We start from the raw sequence: 7,830 nt of genomic DNA on the forward strand, positions 1-7,830 counted from the left end.
TTCTTCATTCGTGAAGTAATTTACGGACATTGAAAATTATTTCTCGCAACGGCCGTTTAAATCTTACAAGAATTAATACTCATCTCTCTGACTAACGATCACGAATAGAGAAGTTTTAATTTAAATTATTAAGGAAATGATTATTGACGAAAAATATATTAGGATTAGATTTTTTAGAAAAATATGGCTCTGTCCATTGGAGGACAATTTTGCCAGTGTCTAGTAGGTGTTTGCCGTTGTACGCGTAAAAATATTCTAGGAAACGAAATGAACAGAAATGAAACTATTCGACTTTTGCAAATGAAAGTCGACGAAAAATAGAAATACCGACAACAGAACAGAACACCACAACATTAATTGAAGTAAACGTCAACGTCAAAGTCAAAAAAACACTTTTTTTTATTTCCAGATACCATAAAGGAAACAAGCCCATACAGAACAAGTCTGATGTATCTATGAATTGGAAGTTTTCATTTGTAGTTTTGTCGTATGTTGAACATTATTACGTTCTGATTTATTTTCTGCCCTTAAAATATAAACAATACCTACTTTTAATTTTCAGGAAGGTTATAGGGGTTGTACCTACCTTGTTTTGCTTAACAACTTTTTGCCTAATTCGGTTTGCCTAATTTTAGTTAAACTCATATTATTTAGCAAATTTATTCACTGTCTAAGTTTTTATTTGAGTGAGAGTCGTTTTGTATAATCCTTATACATATAATTTTGTTCATATAATCTTACTTCGTATAATGTTTTCATTGAAATAATTATTTGTCGTCTAACATTCGGTCTAAAGTTCGGTTCTGGCGCTTCGCCGGCGCTACCGCGGCACGTTGGCTCGCGCGCTGCTGTGGTCGTGGTTTGAAATAACGGTTAATTGTAACACACTTTTCTCGGTATTTCGAACACAAATGGACTAAAAATACCCATGTACATTTATTCGTGGTATTTTTATTTTATCATAGAAGTTAACACAATTTTAAATAGTTTCATTGTTCATTTGAAAACGTGTGCAAATTTTACCGTTAAGTTTCCTATGTTAAAATGAATGGAGTAATAATTACTTGAAATAAAAAAAGACAAAGTACTTAAGTTTTAATAAAATAAAATTCTACAAAACATGATTATGAAAATGATCATTAGGAAAAACTAAATTCGACAAAATAATAATTAGTAAAATCAAATTTATACACTTTAGCAAAAAAAACTGTAAAAGTTGTTAGACAAACTGAAATTAGACAAAAAAATAGACAAGTTAGGGAATACCGATTATAGGATCTAAGTCGCCATAGTATTGTATTGTAAAACTCTTTATTGTACTTACATAAAATACATGAAATTAACAGAAAACAATTATTGAATCAGGCGTCACTTTGCGGAGGTCCATATCAATGAACTAAAAGAATTTCTTTGCTCACCGCGACCTTTATTGATAGCTAAGTTTTGCAAAATATGCGTGTTCATGCAGTTTCTCCACCTCCACACTTTAAGAACACACACAATCACACAAACCCATGTATCACCACCACCACACTACACTGACGCGTTTCGAACTCAACCAGAGCTCATCTTCAGAGCAACACAACCGTACACCATGCTACCAGACGTTACATGTGGAGGTGGAGGAACTGCATGAACACGCATATTTTTGCATAAACTGCTATCATAGGGTCGCGGGTGAGCAAAGAATTCTTTTAGTTCATTAACAGAAAACAGGACAGTAAAATGTACAAAGGTGAACTTATCCTTATAGTTAGTAGGTACAAATAAAAACGTGTCAATCTGTCTTGCGTGTGGTTGCGAACGAACTTACAATGCGCAGATGACATTCAATACCGTATTAACTTAAAATAAACTGTATTGAATAATAATTTTAATCTAACCTCTAAATAGAACTCATCATAATTATTGTAATACAGATGGGAACACCTAAATACTCCGAAATATTTTATTCCGAATTTGCTAATTCCGATTTTCAAAACTCCGATTTTCACAATTCCTAAGACATATCATTCCGATTACTTAAAAACACGAAATTTATTTTTCCGAATTTTAAAATTCGATTTTTTAATATCCGATTCAAAACTCGAAGAATGAAGGCACGAAATTTTGTTGGCCTGAAGTACAGTAAGTAGGTACTTATCCGTTATCAATTTTGCGAATGTCATGCTAAATCGGAAATACGACATTCGCAAAATAAACTTCGTGGTTTTAATAATCGGTATCTTGATTTTGAAATCTCGAATTACATCAATCAATTTAGATAAATTGACCTGCATAGTAATACTTAGGTTAGTTAGGTTAGGTTAGAATGTGCAGAAGTAAGCCACAAGCGTCCATGTGGCTCTGCGCTATGTGGCGAGGCGAAATTCCGGGGATTTTAGTGGGTAGCGGGGTTCTGCTCGGGAGTCCCACATATGTCCGGTCCCAGCGGGCGAATGCGTAATTGCATTTTCTCCCCGAAAAAAAAAAAAAAAAGGTTCGGTTAGAATGAGGCTATCGCGAATGATTCGCACTAGAGGCGCTAGTGTAGCGTGAAGTCTCCGAAATGTCAAATCTCATTGTTTTTGAGTGAGCTACGCGGGTTATTTCTAATTAGAATAATTTTGCGAATATTTTGTAATATTTGAAATTAATTATGGCAAATATGCGTTCCGGGGCAATGAATGTCTGTGTTTTGAGACAGTTTTGTCTTTCGAAAACTTTGTCCTCCCTTTTTCCCGAAAAAAAGGGACCTGTGGCATGCTCGATATTTTATTATACGGTTTTAAGTGTGTAGAAATAATTTTAATCTAAACTTTGTTTTCACGCCCGTAATAACAGACTGAAAGCCATACTAAAAACCTCACGCAACCGTGCGCCATCTAGTTAGACAAAAAATGATCATTGTACTCGTATGTCACTGCTATTCCAAGTAACCGCTATGTCGATAAACTAATATGGTTTTCATTTACCTGTACGTAAATATGGATAGCTGAATCAAATACACAAATACGTATAGGTAGTTCGATTATACGAAATACCGGTTTTTCGAACACCCACGTCCCCCAATTAGTTCGGATAATCGACGCTCTACTGTATGTAAAATGCCTAATTCTTATATTGACTAAAACGAAAATGACTAGTTAGTAGGTATATTTCTTAAATAAATAGTATAACGACTCTTACTAGAACACAAAATGCCCACAGGCACCTAACCAGTAGTGGCTTTAGGGTAGGGCGCGTGGGGCGACCGCCCAGGGCGCGTACCTACTTAAAGGGGCGCCTTAAGTCCGGCCGCCTGGGCGGAGCCTATACCTACTTTGTAGAAAATTTCCAAAAGTTGGGGGCACCGTGAAAATCTCGCCCAGGGCGCTGGAAGTGCTAAAACCGGCACTGCAGGCAACTGCAATAGTATCTTTCTTTATACGTGTACTGGCTACCGCCTCGGCTTCGCACGAGTAGTCGAGTAAGTATAATGTGTTAGTATCATTTCGTCTAAAAAACAGCACCTGGTCATGGTACTACAAAAATTGCGTTCTAGACCGTCTTGAGGCCAACCGTGTTTCGTTTAAGTAGTAGGTACTGTAGGTACTTTGTCTGTATTTTTTTTATTCGACGGATGACAAACGAGCAAAAAGTGGTCCTGTATGTTCAGCATATTTTTTTACCTGTGAACCAATTTTATTAATAGGTCCGACATTAGTTTTTTAGGGTTCCGAGCCAAAATGGCAAAAACGGAACCCTTATAGTTTCGTTTAGTTATCTACCTAATCAAAAAAACCATTGTCTATCGGAAGGTGCGTTTAATATAACTTAATGAATTGAATTGCAAACAATTCGCTCCTTGGTTTTGAATTTGAAGCGATTTAGGCCAAATTTCTACCCTATAGTTTAATTATGTTTATTATGTTTTTTTTAATAAAGAGGTTCATTTCAGTGTTCTGGTTTTTATTACAAATAAATATAAATATTAAAATGGAAATAAATAACTATAATACAAAGGTACTTAGGTACTTATGTTAACCACTTTGGCGTGTAGTGAATACAAAAATATCGTGTTCAAAAAAAACATAGGTGCATGATAAATATATTATATCACCTTCTACAAGCTACACTAGAATTAAAGGGTTTTAACACTCACGATAGCGTCCTAGAATACACTTATCTTTGTACGAAATTGACTTATAATAATATCACTTGGTCCGAGGGGGGTCCTGAGCTCACTTGCCGAGCAGGATCTTGCGGCCGGCGCCCATGTTTTGGCCGGCTTGTGTGGCGCCCTTGTTGGAGCCCTGCCTGCAGGCCGACGATGGTCTGCCCAGCCTTCAGCACCTCTTCGGAGAAGTCACGCTTGCACTCTTCAGAAGGCTTGGGGCCGAGGTAAGGACCAGACCACCACTCGGGTGCCTGTAAAGTCTGTTAAAACAAAGACATACATTTTATTAGCTTGCATAATATATACTAACATTAACTCATAATGAGGCAAGAACTTCGAATTAGTTTCGCAATACTGAAACAATCCCACTCGGCCTCCACACACCACGTGGCCTTGGGTATTTATGAAAACTGAGGTAATGTTTCACGAAACTCGTAAATCTCTAAATTGGCACTGGCCCAAGCGCACAGACTTAACCGTATCGTAGGGTAAACAGTGGATAAACGAGTAGTTTTTTCCAGTGCGATACTGGATTCTATTTCCGTGCGTACTTGTTTACAAAATTATGGAAGCCCAAGTAATAAAGATTGCTTACGAGGTCGTAAACAGAGTGCGTAATCGTTACCAAATAAAATATAAGAGTTAATGATGTCGGTTTTGGGAGGTTTATAAATATAACTGCAGGGGGACTGCTGGTCGCGGCTCAGTCTTGGCTATCAGTGGCTATCGCTAAAGACTTTCGGTGCTCACCTCGCGGCCAAGGGCGTACAGGGTGCTGACAACCTGTGCGATGTCCTTCTTCTCCCAAAGGTCGACGGTCTGGAACACGTCAATGTCAGCGACGCCGTACGCTCGGATGGCCGCCTGGAAGCTGTAATAAACAAACATTTTAGACGTGAAAAAATAATATATCGCCATAATGTAGATTTATTTTCGTCAGTCAGGACGTTCGTCAGGAGTTACAATAAACGTGGAAAAGCGTTCTAAAAAAATACGAAACTGTAAACTAATTTACACCATATAACTTCCCAAAATGGGTAAGCAAAGACTTGGGAGTTAAATGTATTATTTTTTTATATTAAAAGAGGGAGGTGAACGAGCATGGGGGTCATATTTTGTACCTGAAAGGTAAAAGTTTCTTTACTTACTTGGTGATGTTCTCCATCATTTTGAACTGTCCGCCGGAGGTGTTGATTTTGTTCACGGAGCCGGGCTTCAGCTTGTTGATGAGCTGGCAGAGGACGGTGCCGTCCTTAAGGACATCCTCAAAAGCCTCACTAGGGGGGAACTTCGCGCCCAGGACAGTCTCAACCCAGCCTTGACATTCCTTCTCACGTTCGGGATCACGCTTGGAGGCGAGCTGGTGGAACAAATTAATAATAAATGTCATTGTTCCGTGTTGTGTCTAGTGTCTTCGAGGATGGTAGAAAGATAAACTGCCTAGACAGCTCTAATAAAAAGACTATCAAAAATTAACAACAATGTGGTGGTACAAACAATTATTTGTGGTTTTAAGTAAATATAATGACAGTAATGGGTATTTTTTCAACGAATACCAAATATGGTGCTAGTGGCCAACCAAAGTGTGACTATTTCAATCTACACTGACTCTAAAAAACAGGCTGTCGACGTGCTTTTGATGACATTTTAAAATACTTGGTGTATATATTTATCAGGGGATGTGAACAAACAAAGAGATGCTGACCTTAGCGCGAACTTGGCGTTCCAGAGACATGTTGTGTGGGTGTATGTGTGTGTGCTGCGAGAAGGTAGCGAGCCGTTGGCGATCACTGCTAAACTGAACTCCTGAAAGCCGAGTCCACGTATTTATAGTGCGCGCGCAGGCTACGTTCCTTCTGGAACACTCACGCGCAACCCGATCGAACGAAATAACTTCTGACTCAACAACCTTATGGAAGTATCATGGAAGTAACACAATCACACAACGTGTATAACCGTAACGTCTTATTTAACTTTATTACATTTACACAGTTTATTTAACTCGGACGGTATTAAGTCTGCAGTTTTATTTCTACCTCTTTGTTTACTGAACTTTATCTAAAATTACAATTGGCCTTTAAATGCATTCCATTTGGCCGATTAACCTGAAAGCATAAGTAATTTACACCCACACTAAAAATACGAAGGAATTCAATAACACAAATAAATATTAACTGAAAGCATGTGTGCAAGAAGGACTGAAATATTCAGCTGTAGATGAACCTTTACGCATAACGCATTGCCATTACGGAACACAAAATTAATCGACTGAAACTTTTTAGTTTGTCGAATTTATTATTTTTCTCAATCATGACATGAAATATTACGTTGTATTACAAGTAATAGGCCGGGAAGTATCGCGTTGTAGGCGCTGCGGCTGGCCTGCCTGCGCGCGGTCACTGTAGCGGCCTGCAAAAAAGATTTCATCCAAATTTCCCGCCCTCGGCCGGCAATGTGACCGTCTTTTTAACCCCGACGCAAAAAGAGGGGTGTTATAAGTTTCACCGCTGTGTGTGTCTGTATGTCTGTGTGTGTGTGTGTGTGTCTGTCTGTCTGTCTGTGGCACCGTAGCTCTTAAACGGGTAGACCAATTTGAATGCGGTTTTATTTATTTGATAGCAGGCTTTCTAGCGATGGTTCTTAGACATGTTTTATCAAAATCGGTTTAGCCGTTTTTGAGATATTGAACTTTGAAGTGACAAAGTCGGGGGTTTTCCAACTTTTTGTGTTTCAACGCTGCTGCAGCACGGCGCGCGCCAGCCGCCAGCACCACCTCCTGCAGCCGCCGCGCCAGCAGCCACACAACACGGCGACGAGACTAGCGTACCGCCAGCTTCACTTCTTTTATTTTTTTTATTTCATGTCATGTTTGAGAAAAGCACTATACAAGCCTCGGCCGGAACGTGGGGTACCGGCCTCTACAGTAATGTATTTGTCACTTTTCTGTACTAGGTACAGTCAAGGGCATAAATATATCTACGTTCCCAGAGCTTCAAATATATATGTAGTTACTATATCGAAAACACAAACTGAGACATGGATGCACAAAAAAACAGAAAAAGAGACCAGCACTGGGAGGGAATCGAACCCAGGTCCTCAGCAATCCGTGCTCCGTGCCCCTACACCACTGCTGGACAGGAATCTAGACACGAATTTTTCCTATGCATACATATCTCAGGTTGCTTTTTATCTACTACGCTGCTTAAGCAGCAGCACTAGCGACATCTATGTTCCGCTCAACATGCTCGTGGCTCATCTATGTTCTCTTGTCTGGGTGAGTCTCTTGTTTGTGTGTTCGATTCCCATCGCTGGTCTCTTTTTCTGGTTTTCTGGTCATCATATCTCAGTTTGTGTTTTCGATATGGTTTTACAGGATACCCGTAAAAGTAACAAATTTGGAGTGGAAATAAAAAATACAAAAAGACTCCAAAAAACAATCATAATTTTATTGCTTAGTAGCGACATCTCTTGTCTGGGTGAGCGATTAGTTCCGAAAGAATGTGACGTCTGTCGACGTAACATAGATGTCGCTAGTGCTGCTGCTTAAGTAGCATAGTAGAAATAAGCAACCTGAGATATGTATGTGCATAGGAAAAATTGGTGTCTAGATTCCTGTCCAGCAGTGGTGTAGAGGTTATAGCACGCAGCACGGATTGCTGAGGACCTGGGTTCGATTCCCAGCGCTGGCATCT

General features: G+C 39.2%; 1 pseudogene; it reads right to left on the bottom strand.

The window, feature by feature from the left end:
• Positions 1-4,187: 4,187 nt before the first annotated feature.
• Positions 4,188-5,950, bottom strand: LOC141443401 (muscle-specific protein 20-like; annotated as a pseudogene).
• Between the last annotated feature and the right edge of the window lie 1,880 nt (positions 5,951-7,830).

Source organism: Choristoneura fumiferana, chromosome 2, assembly GCF_025370935.1.
Source record: "Choristoneura fumiferana chromosome 2, NRCan_CFum_1, whole genome shotgun sequence".
In the NCBI taxonomy this organism is placed as follows: Eukaryota; Metazoa; Arthropoda; class Insecta; order Lepidoptera; family Tortricidae; genus Choristoneura; species Choristoneura fumiferana.